A 14,501-nucleotide genomic window follows, 5' to 3' on the forward strand; every position below is an offset into this window, starting at 1 on the left:
CTTATTGCAAGTTAATCCAGGTCCATCTGTCTGTCTGAAGTGGCAACAGGAACAGTGCAGGAGAGGGACCCCAAGCAGCGAAGGGAGGTTGTTTACATAAGGGAAGAGGCTTGGGGAATTTCAAACCTCTGGACTTGGGATTGACTGCCCCCTAGTGGGATGAGGGGAATGCCAGACTTCCAGTCTTAGGCTGCCCCCTATGATGTAAAGAGGCTTTCCATGCTTGAGTGGGATTCCAAGCCTCTACGGGCTCAGTGATTGGTCAGTTTTCCCTGCTCAGGGATTGGTTGGTTTTGGGGGGGGGGCAGAGATGGCTCTGATTCTGGGGCCAAACTATATTTCATTTTTGGTTCTTTCTGTCTTTTTTTTATCCTAATTTTGGGACCACGGTAAATATCTTTTGGTAGGGGCTTACTTAGTACATTCTTTTGGTCCTAATTTCAGGATTCAAGGACTTTTCTCCAGCACTTAGTTTGAGGACAATGTATCTCTTCCCCTGGCTTTGGTTCCATTTTCAGGGTGTGTTTCTTTCACAGGGTTGGGGCTTGGAGTCAAACCATTCAGGGTCTGTGTAGCAGCTAAGGATCAGGGATTTTCTGGGACCTGGGTCTCTCAACAGAACTTAAAGGAATCTACTAAATTGGGATGTGGTGTAGGAGGGTCTTCTTTCTATGTGTTGCTTTCACTGGTGATGGGGCAAAACTTAGATAGGCGGGAAAAAGAGAACTGGATGCTGGGAGGAAGAAGGCAGGCAGAGAGCCGCCCGCCGTGAAGCTGCCAGGTCAGACATGCTGAATCTTTCCCAGTAAGCCATGATCTTGTGATGACATACAGATTATTAGAAATGGGTTGAATCAAGATGTGAGAGTTAGCCAATAAGAGGCTAGAGCTAATGGACCAGGCAGTGTTTAAATGAATACAATTTCCATGTGGTTGTTTCGGGGGCTAAGCTAGCCGGAGGGCGGAACTCAGCCTACTCCTCATACTACAGAGTGGCGCCCAACACAGTCTGTCATTCCCCTTACTACAGATATGTATCTTATCCTCAGTCTTTGAATCTAGCAATGAAGTCAATTTAAAAAAAAAAATCTTAAGAAAGGAGGGACATCTCAGCAATTAAGAGCTTCTGTTCTTCCAGGAATGACATTGAGGCCTCAGCACCAATATCAGGTGGTTCACAACCACCTGTAACTCCAATTGCAGGGAGTCTCATGACACCCTCTTCAGGACTCCATAGGCAAACACACACACAAACACACACACACACACACAGGTCTGTTCAAAAAGTTAGGAAGGTGGATTTGTATGCAACCATTCAACCCTGATAAGATAAGAATGCAGAGTTCTGGTTGTTTCGTATTTTTGAGACTAGGTCTCTCCTACAAAGCCTTGGGTATTTTGGAACTCACTATATAGCCCTACCAGGCTGGCCTTGCTGGCCTTGAACTCACAGAGATCCACCTGCCTCTGCCTCCTGAATCCTGAGATTAAGTCATGCACCACCATGCCTGGCTAATAAATGCACAAAGATTTTAAGAGAGTTGTATAATTTCAGCGTGTAATAAAGTGGACCAAGAAAGTCAAGACAAAAATAGACTCATGGACTAACAGTGTCCCACTGACAAGAATTAGGCTCAAGAAAAGAAAACCCTCAGCTATGAATACACGCCATTTATTTGAAAACAAAACAAAACAAAGAATAAGTCAGAAACATTAAAAGAAAAAGAGTCAAGTCAGAAACAATAGAAAACAGAGCCAGGTTATTGCACTGGAGTTAGTCTCTAAGCCAAGAACATGTTTAGACAATAGAATGAGGAAGTGTGTGCCTGCTTAGATTTCTGCAGTGTCCATGGGCAAGTTATTCCAAGTATTCCCCTTTTAAGTTTATGTGGGTGGTTTTGCTGATTGGTTGGTTAGTTTATTTTTGGTATTTCTTTTGTTTTCTTTTGTTTTGCTTTTCAGTTATCCTGTTAGATTTGCATTGCATCTGTGTGTGGAATAAAAACAAACACTTATCCTCTTTATTGCACAGGTTTCTAGATCAAGAAGTGACAGTCAAGGACCTGGTGTAAAGAATTTTATTCTTATCTATGTACTTGATTCAGACAACAAAATTCTGTATCATAGGCACGAATCCACATGGATATATGACTTCTCTGGAAGCCCTGTGGATATAATTCTTGCTTGAATCAACACACAAGTACACATAGGAAAGACACACACACACACACACACACAGAGAGAGAGAGAGAGAGAGAGAGAGAGAGAGAGAGAGAGAGAGAAAAGAAGGAGGAGGAGGAGGAGGAGGAGGAGGAGGAGGAGGAGGAGAATTTATGTTCATGTGGGAAAGATATGAGCTATCTATAAAAGCCAGGGACTAGATTATAGTAGGATGTAAGTCAAACGGTTCCCAAAGTCCTTCTAACTCTTGTATTATATATGCACCATTTCAATGTGACTTTGTTGTAATGTGTTTCCAAAAATGGGAATTTCCTACCCATGAATCTGGGCAGACCTCAATGACACATTTTTTTTTCTCAGATAGTAAGTTTCCCAGCTGATGCAGTAAGCTGAATCAAGCCAACTCCTAGGCAAGTTCACTGGCCCTGGAGACCAAGACCAGAAGAGGCGTACCCTGAGCCAATGCAGGGTGGTTTTATAGACCTTAGGCAAGAACTGGTGACCCAGCAGCTGGGACTGTGTCCGAGTATGGTCAAAAGCTAAGCTCATGGGCAGGCACCTGGATGCCACTCCTTTGTACAGAGTTTTCTCATTGTGAGTAAAGATAGGGTTTTCCAACTTGTACAGTGGTGGGCTAGAAGCTCCAACCGAAGACCCGAGACTTAAGAGATCTAAATCAGAGACCACAAGAAGTTTTGCACTTGCGATCTGGGACTATTGACAAAAGACCGCCACAAAGAAACCGTTACTGTTCATTGAAGAATAAAGGGCCACATGGGATGAGGCCCAAAAGGCAGGGATGACTCTTACCAAGTCGGACCCTCCAGACACTAGCCAACAGCCAGAATCAACTTCTACACATCTCCTCTAGGCCATCCTTCACTAAGCAGCCCTTTAGATCTACAGAGCCTACTGTGTGGGTGAGGTCCGGAGAGGTCAGCAGAACCATTCTGTGGAGTTCAGCGCACCTTTTATCCCCAGAGTGAGAGAACTATTGCTACCTGTGGCTCCTTCTTCATTAATAAATAACTGGTAAAGAAGCAAGTGCATCCTGATTTTCCAACATAATCAAGTTTCTACATCATCTGTCTGATTAGTATTAAGAAAATCAGTTAAATGCTATTTTAATTGGAAATACAATCCTACCAGGAACTAAAGACTAAAATGTTTTCAGTAGTGATGGCTGACCTGAAGGAACACCACCTGCCTTGTAGAACATATAGAGCTGAAATCTTTTAAAACCTGAACACATCTAGATTTTTTCCTACAAGTACAAATCAAGATTGAGGGAAAATAATAATCAAATTCAACTGCCTTCTATCTGCAGAGATATTACAGACACCACTCAGCAACATTTAAGTCCAATAAATTTCTTGAACATTCTTCCCCAGGGGTCACTGCCTGCTGGCCACTCTTGCTGCCACAACCATCCATGAAAAAACACAGATACACAAAAGGTAAAATGAGAAGAGGAGTAAGAAGCTTCAGATGAAGGGGCAAAGATGAATAGCTGTTATAATGACACCCTGAACAATCACATTTCTATAATATATTTTTGCTTGAATTGCTTCTCAGCCAGACCTCTCCTTTGGGAGATGCTGTGTAATTTCTCTGGTTATGTGATAGAACCAAGATGAAAGATAACTCACAAGCTCCTGTGGCTTAAAATATAATGGTTGAAAATTGGTGGGTTATTTTTAAAGGGTTTTTTCCTTGTTTGACAAGAAAAAGCAGAACTATGCTTAACACCCCCAGCCCCGTCCTTCAGAAAGAACTAAAGGTCAAATTGCTTCTTCTCTGTCTTTGAAGACATGGCTTTAGAAAATGAAGCAAATACTTGATGAATGTTAGTACAGTACCCTAAATAACACTTTCCTCCACTCCTTCCCAACAATCAAAATCAGCAGATCAAAACTTCGTAATACTAAGCATATTCAGATAGAGAAGGGAAATGCATCAAAAACCATTCAGAGTTAAATATCTATAACTGCCAAGGGTGCCACTATAAAATTGTATACTGTATAGAATAGTCAGACAGATGTTGTGATCGCTTATTTTAACCCTCACTACTGTTGGAAGATATAAAATTCACAAATTTTATATACATCTAGAACCTCATCTCTGTGGATAGTTAATCAGAATTAGAATTTATTTAAATATTGATCATAAACTAAAATTAAGGTATTTCAACCCTACTGGGCTAATTTAGTACCAGTAGCCCCTCTATTCCAATATACTAAATTTCAATATACATAATATGCAAATTGATGTTTGAGAAGTATGTAGATTTTTAATGCAAAAAATGAGACCAAAGCATCTTGGCACTTTTTTTTCTTGTATATAAGAAACTGAAATTCCAAGAGTTGGAATTCTATGTCTGTGTAGCAGGGCAACTTAAGGGAATGTGCTGATTTGGGAACTGCCCTTCTTAGACTCTCTGACTTGTGTTCACTCCACTTCACGTGTACAAGAACTGGTGCTCACTAAGGACAGGAGGTCCCAATCCCCAAACCCTGATCCAGGAGTTACCATAACAGAGTGGAAAATTTCTACAACCTTTGAGTCATGAGCCTCTCTCCAACTTACTTATTCAGATTCGCTAGAGATGACAAGAGTAACTGTGTACAAAAGCACTCTTAGAAGATTCTAACGCTGCTTGAGATTGGATCTACTGAAATCCGTGTAAGGGACCACGCTTTACATTACAGAGTGATGACTCTCTTTGGTCCTATACAGAAACTGAATCCTAAAATCTTGCCTCCTTGGAAAGGGGTAAACAAAAAAGGCTAGACAGAGAACAACTAAAATAGATGGTCTTATGAACACGCCATGTCGATGGTACAGACCTGAAATTCGCAAAGAGAGAAGCATAAACAGAAAAGTTGACTCATCTCTTCAACAGTGTACTTCTGTGTAAATTGCTAAACAACCTTGTAATCGGACATATGGGCTGTATATGGGTTTGTTTCACTATGTAACTAAAACTACTAGCAAATGCTATGGTTATCTGTTCACAGGTTATTGCATTCCAGGCAATATGGCTGACATTTTTAGACACTGTCCTAGTTTTCTTTCATTACTGAGATAAAGTGCTAACCAACAGCAACTTGGCTACCTTTCCACATCAGTCTGCCATTGAGGAGGCCAAGGCAGGAACAGAAACAGAAGCCCATGGAATCATGCTACCCACTGGCTTGCTCAGCTTGCTTTCATATACAAGTCAGGATAACCTGCCCAGAGAGATCACCCATAGTGGGCTGGCCCTTAAACATCAATCATTACTCAGGAAAATACCCCCTAGGCTTGCCTATAAGCCAATATAATGGAGGCATTTTCATAGCTGAGATGCCCTCTTCCCACTCAACTCTTAATCATGTCTAGCTGACAATTATCAAGCTCAGACGTTATGATACTGGGGGGAAGCATAAGTAAAATTTCATACAGCAAGTCTAAATCAAGTCAGAATCCCCTGTAGCCACATCACAACAAAAAGTGTTTACAATCCACATAACGTTATTTCTAAACTCATTTTCTTCTGCTTCCTCTGAGCTGGGATGCTCAGGTCTTGCTGTTGTAGAACCTCTAGTTTCTGGTGCTGCCATATTGTTCTCATGTTGTTCAATGTATTCTTACACTGCTGTCTACTGAAGCGTGATTAAATGAAGCATGATTAATAAAAACTCAAGGTCAGAAAATGGGGTTCAACCTGAAGACCCAAAAAGCAAAACAGTCAGCCACTGGCTCTTACTTCTACCTCAGTCTGTAATGGTGATCCTGCTCCCGGGAATCTCGGAATGAGACAGTGTGAGAGCTGTCTCTCCTCCTCTCACCCCACCCCCGTTTTATATTCCTCTCTAGGGCTGGGATTAAAGGCATGCACTGCTAGGATTAAAGGCACACACCACCCAATTCCTATGGAAACTAGTGTGGCTACTGGGAATAAAGGTGCGTGCTACCATTACCTGGTCTATAAGGCTGACCAGTGGGGCTGTCTTACTCTAAATCTTCAGGCAGTCTTTATTTATTAAAATACAATTGAAATGCCACTACAGCCTACCCGGAAGCTAAAATGTATCAATCGACTCTCAATTCTACCTCCCTTCTCAAGGAGTTATAAAATTTAGTCTAGGTTTATTCAAACCTCAGAGATAAGTAAGAAAGATAACATTTTCCAGTTGGCATAAAGTAGTAAACAAAGATGGGTCAGGTAACTTGCCCAACTCTAGCGCCAAGGTCGCAAAGCTGATCCTGAACTGAGCCAGGAGGGAACTTTAGTGAACTGAGCCACCAAAGTTCCCAGGTAAAGCAGCGCATGCAGCAGGAGAACAAAGGCGTTCCCACTGCCTTCTTGCAAGAACTAAATTTCTTTGGTCAAATGTTAATTTAGATCATATTTTGTGCCAAATGTTAAATGTTTGCCCGATGTATTCTAACTCTGGTCTACCTGTTAAACAAAAGAGAAGGATCCTGAAGCCACCAAATTCAGTTCCATGTGACAAACTAAAATGCCCCATTCTCCAGAAACAAGAATTATGCAGGCCTCAGACAGAGCTTGGAAGGAAGAAAACAAAAGCGTATCTGGTTTTATTCTGATGTTTTAGCTTGAGGCATCTTTTATAGAATTGATCGCTTTGTTTTTCTGCCTTTGCCACCAATTCTTCTCTACTACATTAAACCCCACACATGGCAAACACGAGTTAATTAAGCATTATATTACAAAGTATTAATATAAATGTTTCAGATGCTCCTCCTTAAACCATGATGGCATAATTACTATTTCCCTGAAGGAGAAATTAATTTACATTGTTAACGGAAGTACTTAGAAACAAACACATTTAAATGTTTAACCATCAGTTTGAAAGGAGCAGATTAAAAGAAGTGAGATTTTAATCAAAACATTAACATTTAGACGGCCAGCAAGGTAATGTGGAGAGGCGAACACGTGCTTTTGCCACTTTAATCATTCTGAAAGGGCCTTCCAAATAACCTCATTCACTTTCGCTCGAAGAACAGACCCACGACTGCTGTCAATATCCCACTTCGCCCCCTCGCAGTCTGATCATGAATATCATCAAGAAAGCATTTCTTCCGCTCATCAATCTCTCTTCCTTCAATAAATTAAAACTTCGCAAGCATCAACAAGCAGCTTCGATGTGAAATAAGAGCAGGACTAATGTCACGGGGCTGCGAGGAGCTTTCGGCAATTACACGGCGCCTCTGCACACCCGACAGTGCCCACAAACCGTGGTTCTCAACCTTCACCGCACATAGAGAAGCTTTAAAATCCTAGCGCCCGCGAAATTCTAAAACTTGCAGAAATTCTAATTTAATTGATCCCAGAGCGACAGCCTGAGCACCAGGGTTTTGCTATAATCTCTTTGGGTGAATTCAATCTGCAGCTCAACGCCAGAACCCATCAGACATGACTACAAAAAGGGCTGCAGCCAAGTAAAGCTAGGCTCACTCACCTGATAAAGTGAGAGAGACGCCGGGAGAAGTTGGAGTTTCTCAGTAAGAAAGAAGGTACTGGATGATTTTATGGAAGGAGTAGGGAAACAGAACTGTTTGGAAATGAAGGGTGTCAAGAAATAGTAGAAAACTAGTGATGGGTACCCAGATTTTCTTCCTCAGAAGACAAAGACTAAGAAGTGCTGACAGAGGTCACTTAGAGGACATTGTTCTCTCATAAGCACGGTGTATTTGTGCTCTGGTCAACCTCACGCTTTTGTGTCAGAAAGCCCAGCTTTCATTTTCAGAATTGATTTAATAAAGGCATTTCTAATATCTTCGCAGGGCTGAGAAGCACTGACTTACGCAAACTGAAAATCCTCCCTGGATATAGGTACTACCCTGTTGTGTGCCTGTCACCTACAGGTTAAATCTGACTGACTAGGTAAATGCTGGATTTCTCCAGGAGAGCAAACTTCCCAAATCAGGGCCTTCTCAGATAAAAGTGTGCACACGTTTTCCCTTAATAGAGTGTCCTGATTTGATTTCTGCTGATGTGATTAATACCATGGCCAAAAGCAACTTGGGGGGAAAAGGATTGTTTTGCTTACAGGTTAGAGTATAGCATCAAGGGAAACCAGGGCAGGAACTCAACGAAGGACCTGGAAGCAGAAGCTAACCCAGAGGCCACGGAGGAGTGCAGCTTCCTGGCTTGCTCCACTTAGCTTGATCAGCTATTTCTGTAGAGCCCAGGCCCACTTACCCAGAGACGCCATTCCCCACAGCGGCCTGTGCCCACTTACATCAATTGGCAATCAAGAAAACGCCTCACAGACAAGGTCCAGGCTTATCTGATTTAGGAAGTTGCTCAGTTGAGATATCCCCTTCCTAGGAATGTCTGGGCTTATCAAACAGACAAAAACTATGACCTAGATTATCAAGTTATGACTACACAATTCAAGTATAAGTAAATACATACTACAAAGACTGGCCAAACCTAGCATTCTAAAAGAAAACTGATGTAAAGTAGCTCACTTTGTGGCCATTAAATTTAAAACATTCATCACACCGCCTTAAAACTCATACTCTACTGATCCTTTTATGTGCTGAGCTCTCATCTCGCTCCTCATTTTGTCTTTTATAAACCTATAATTTTCAAGGCTGCCTGAGGCAGAAAATTATCATAAGACAGTGACCCTAGGAGAGAGAATTTTATTGACTTAGATTTTCCCAAGTAGAATCTGCAATACCTTCATGGAAACCAATGTCAATGTTCATGATTACTAGCTCACAGTTGCCATAGCATAGCATTGCACATAAGAAGTGTGTGACTTCTCATTAGAGAAATGCTTTTGACAATATGAAAATTTACCTAAAACTTTTGCAAGAAATAAGAAAGGATAGCAATGATTTACTTCAAAGTGAAGGATAATAGTTGTTTTCAAGGAAAGTTGAATGCTCAACTCTTTGGTAATCAGGAAGACCTATTTGTTTTCTGAAGAAGCCTGCATGGTCATCAGTTGTACTTTGTGTCTCCCTAAAAATAAGGCTCCCCTACCACTTTGAAAGTCAGAAAATATATCATCTTTGACGTCTATTGTTAGGGTCCTGGAGAAGAAGTCCCACAAAAGACCACTATCCACGTATGCAATCAGCAAAACAGTTTTTTTTTTTTGACAAGATGGCAACAACTCGGAGAGGCATTCACAGTCTCCTGTTAAACACAGCAAAGGGGAGGACCTAAGGCAATTAGCTCATCTCAGATATGATTGGCTTAAGCCAGTAGCGATCATGTTGGTACATTCTAATTGGCTAGCGCTAATTAGGGGCTGGTCAGGGCTACAGCTTTCCATTTGGGGGCAGGTCTGAACAAGTCTCAGGCTTTGTCCGTATTTGGTTATCACCTTGAGCTTACTGATTGTGGAAACTGGTTCTGGCCGGCCTGACCTAGTACTGCTCTTACCAGGCCTCCTCCTGGCTGTGGGGATGTGGGAGATTAATTGTCCTTTGTTTGTGGTTATTCCTCAGAAACTGCTTGCTCAGTCTCAGGAAACTGAAAAGGAGGCCTGATCTCTGAGAGAAGGCTAAGCAGCCTGTTATGGTGTCTGCTCAGTCCTTTCACTATCAAAGGTGCAGAAATAACCCTATTCAAGCCTTCCCGTTTCATCCGTATCCCTGCCTCTCTGGTTTGTACAGACAGAGAATACCTGTTTTCCTAACCTAGATTTTGTTCATCCACTGTGGTTGAAGAGAGCCCAGAATTGTCTTGATTCTGAAACCACCTTGCAAAACTAAAGATTTAAGAGGGAAAGATGTTTAAAACCAGAATATCATGAATTCAAGGTGCATTTAGCAGATAAGAGAGAAGAAAGACAAGGTTGAATAAATAAATAGTCTAAACAGAACTGACTGAGTTGGGCAAGGTTCTGGAGTAGAACAATATCTATCTGCTATCACATCATTCATTGAAATGGCTGGACCTTTTCGGTCACTCTAGTTCCGTCACCAGATGTAGGCTGCCCTGGAAAGGGCACAGTGTTGAGTAAAACCATCCATCTCTTTTCAGCCAGAGCTGGCCCTAAAGGATCAGGCAGCTGAAAACACTCTGCTGGCCACGCTCTCCTCAACTGGACAGCATGACCTTTCCCGACAGACTCTGAAGTGTGTATTCATGTCTACTGGAGCAGTTCTGAGAATACGGGTAAGGTGTACTGTGCCTGTTGGCGTTCCAATATGACACCCAACACTAATTTCCCACCTAGAGAAGGGTAGATCTATCTAAGTAACTGTGGATCTTCTACAGAATCGTCTCCTGGAGATTTCCAGCATAGAGATGCAGACCCAAAAGATGTAGCTCCCACACACCACTGCATCTTATGAATAAATCAGAAAGAGATGAAGTACAAATGCCAAACCTTTGCTCTCACCTCATCAAATAGATGGTGCTGTCTGTAAGGAAGTGTGGAATGGAGATAATCCAGGAATGCCACAGGTGATGATGACTCTCTCTCTCTCTCTCTCTCTCTCTCTCTCTCTCTCTCTCTCTGCAAGGGGGGCACTCACAAGACTGAGAGGTAAAGGGTACCCCTAGACTATACCAACTGAACTACAGAACTTAACAGTTAATACAGTGAGCCTTATTGTCATTTCTAAGTCTCTAGTCACAATTCAAAATTCTCATAAGTATAATGGCATTTCTCTACATGCTTGCTTATAAATATTCCATTTGAAAGTTCATTTGCTAGAGATATGATTGCTTTGGTTGGATGTTAAGAAACTGGAAGTTGAAGTGTACTCTTACTATAGCTTCACGGAAAAGAACAGATTTATTTATGAAGTCAGGAGTAACAGTAGCACTTGTTAGATTCTCTGTGCTGTGCTCTCTTATACAAAAGTCACAAAGGAGATTTTAGTAACTGTAACAACGTGACCTGTGCTCCAAGTTCTGCCACCACACTATTCATCCTCATTTCTCTTTCAGTCGGCCACATGCTTCTTGACCCCAATAGTTCTGTCTACGCAGCTGCTCCAGATGGGAAGTGTTTTTAAACCCAGGGAGCAGGAAACAGATGTAGCCATGGAGATGCCCACTTCTCAGTGAAGTGTCAAAGAGAAGTCTCAGGGTCACCAAAAGTTACAAAACACAGCTCAAAGGAAGAGCATCGAATATGTCAAGAGCATGTGAGTCTTATTCTCAGAAAGCCAAAGGTACCCTCTTGTGAGTAGTCAGCCAGTTCTTCTGCTGTGATAGTGCAGAATAAAGGCAGTTTTCATTTTCAGACTTGATCCACAGATACGTAATTATGACAAGAGAAAGATCACAAACTGTTAACGTGTAGAAACACATGCAACTGAGACTAGAGAGTCTTTAGAAAACATTGTAGACTGACGAGCTAAAGACTGCCAAAGAGATTTTTCTAGAACATGCTTTCCACAAGCCCTTCCTGAAATAGGTGGGACATTGTAGTTTTTTTTTAACTGTTCTGGGGTCCTGCCACCCAGCTCCCAAATAAATACACAGAAACTTATTCTTACTTTTGAATGCCCAACCTTAGCTTGGTTTGTTTCCAGCCATTTCTTAAATTTATACATTTTCTTAAATTATCCTGTCTTCCTTTGTCTCTTGGCTTTTACCTTTCTCTATTCTATATATCTTTCTTTACTTCTATTCCATGGCTGGAATAACTAGCCCCTAGTGTCTTCCTCTCCTCCTTTTCTCACTCCTCCCTCTCTCTCTCTTCTATTTTTTCTCTCTATGTGGAAGCCCCACCTGTCCCTCTCCTGCCTTGCTATTGACCAATCAGCTCTTTATTAGACCAATCAGGTGTTTAAGACAGGAAAAGTAACACAGCTTCACAGAGTTAAACAAATGCAACGTAAAAGAATGCAACATATCTTTGCATCATTAAACAAATATTCCACAGCATAAACAAATGTAACACATCTTCAACTAATATTCCACAACAGTGCATAATTAAGGAAACACGGATCTAAGTTGGATTTGCCTGTGTCTTCCTCAACCTAACATTTTAACAGTATTCAAAAAGTGTGGACTTATGGCCACCTACCATACAAGCTCAAAGAACTTGCTAGAATTGCAGGTGGCAAGATATGGCCCAAGAGTCTAAATATTCAACAAGTTCCCCCAGATGATTCTGTGCACGTTATTCTATGAGAAATCCTGTGAGAAGACTGGAAACACTCAGACAGAAAATCCAGAATTCAAGTTCAAAGGGAAGACCTTATACTTCCTCACTTGCCATTCATTTGGGAAGACACAAGAGAAAATGAAAATTATCATTCAGTCAATAAGGACCATATTGTTTGCCCACCACATCCAGTGCTAAAGAATAGAGTAAAAAGTAAAGTACAAAGGACATTGTAACACCCAGTCTAGAGTCACCTCATTTTGGGCTCAGCACATCACTATGAACTAAAATAGAAATTCAGGGCAAAAATTCAACTTTTACTGAAAACCAAGTAATAAAAGCATTTAAAATATGTCACATGTGGAACTGGATGTATCTCTGACTCGTTTGCCTCCTTGAGACTCTTTCCTCCTAGTTGGTTGCCTTGTTTGTCCTCAACATGAGAGCTTTCGCCTTGTCTTAGTAGATCTTTGTTTTGTCCTATGTGGCTGTCATCTATAGGAGACCTGCTCTTGTCTGAAAAGGAAATAGAGGGGGAGTGGATTGGGGGAAAAGGGAGGAGGGGAGAGAGCCCGGGGAGCAGACAGAGAGGAAATAGTGGTGGTTGGGATCTCTTGTATAAGAGGAGAATCTATTTTTGATTTTAAAAAAAATAAAAATGAACATCTAGCTCTTTCTGCGGCAATGCATAGCATCGAGTGTAGAAAGACACACACGTGGCTACTTTAAAATAAGAGGTTCTCTTGAAATAAGAGATCAAAGCTCAGCTGTGACTCCATCCCACTGAGCCACTTCCTTCCACCAGAAACAGAGAGCAGTGGACTTTTGATCCGTTCTCCCTTCCTCTGGAAGCAAAGATCTAAACGCTGTTATCGAATAAGCTCATGAAGAGAAGATAAAAGTATGACACCTAAGTCGCTGTTGATTTCCCATGCACTCTACTGAAAGACACCGCACGCATCATGCCCACTCCATACAAGCTATCAGAACCCACCAGAAACATCCTCCAGCCTTGCTATAATAAGCTAAGCTTCCTTAAGAATAAGTACCTGAGCTGGTTTTGACAGATATTAACACAAATAGGTCTATCTTATAAGGTATAACAGATATAAAATTCCATTTCACTTTCGTAGCCTCAGTTTATACAGAAAATTTTTATGGCAAGAGAGGTAGCCCAGAAGACGAACACAAGCTCAATGACCTGAGCTTGATCCCACAGTGGAAGAAGAAAACTGACCCCCCAAAAGTTGTCCTCTGACTTCTGTATGCCCTCCATGGAGTACATGTGCGCACACACACACACACACACACACACACACACACACAGATTTCCACATGCCTTTCATGGTACACATGGGCACATACATAAGTGCACACAGAATAAAAAGGAACATTTTAAAATATTATGTGAACTATTTGTGTTCATAGTTTTATGCTACATATTAATTTTAAAACTTAGATTTATATGGGGTGTGGTTTGAACACGAAACGTCTCCTGTAGGCTCTTCTGAGGGAGCTCTTGGTCCCCAACTTGTTGTACTGCTTGGGAAGGCCGTGAACTTTGAGGAGTTAGAGCCGCTCTGGAGGAAGTGGGTGACTAGGAATGGGCACTGACGTTGGATGGCCCCGCCTCACCTCCTGTCACTCTCTGCTTCCTGTCGCAGGTACTGGTCTCCCACTCCATGCCTTCCCTGCCATGATGGGGAGTATCCCGTCAAACGAGAAAGTCAAAATAACCCTTCCTTCCTTCCTCAAACTGCATATTACTAGATATTTTGTCACAATAAGTTACTGGCACATGTGGTTCTATCAACATATTGCCCAATCCCAAAATAACAAAAACACACACTGAAAAGTAAATTAAAACTGAAAAAAATGTTTAAGTACTGAAATGGTCAAATAACGAAGATTTTTCTACATCCGTTAATGTTTATTGACGGCAACTAGTACTTTATAACGTGCACATTTAGAGATACTTTCTTTTTTTAAAGATTTAATTTTAATCATGCTTCTCTGTGTATGAGTGAAGGTGCCCACATGAGTGCAGGTGCCCACCAAGGCCAGAGCGGTCACTGGATCCTCTAGAGCTGGAGTTACCGGTGGCCACGAGCCTCCCGACATGGGGCTCAGGACTCAACTTGGTGCTGCTCTGGCTAGTTGTTCTCTTGCCAGGCTTTAAAGTTATCTTCTTAGAAAGGGTTTTATTGCACGACAAAACAGAAT

Source organism: Myodes glareolus, chromosome 27 (genome assembly GCF_982192425.1).
Source record: "Myodes glareolus chromosome 27, mMyoGla1.1, whole genome shotgun sequence".
Taxonomy (NCBI): Eukaryota; Metazoa; Chordata; class Mammalia; order Rodentia; family Cricetidae; genus Myodes; species Myodes glareolus.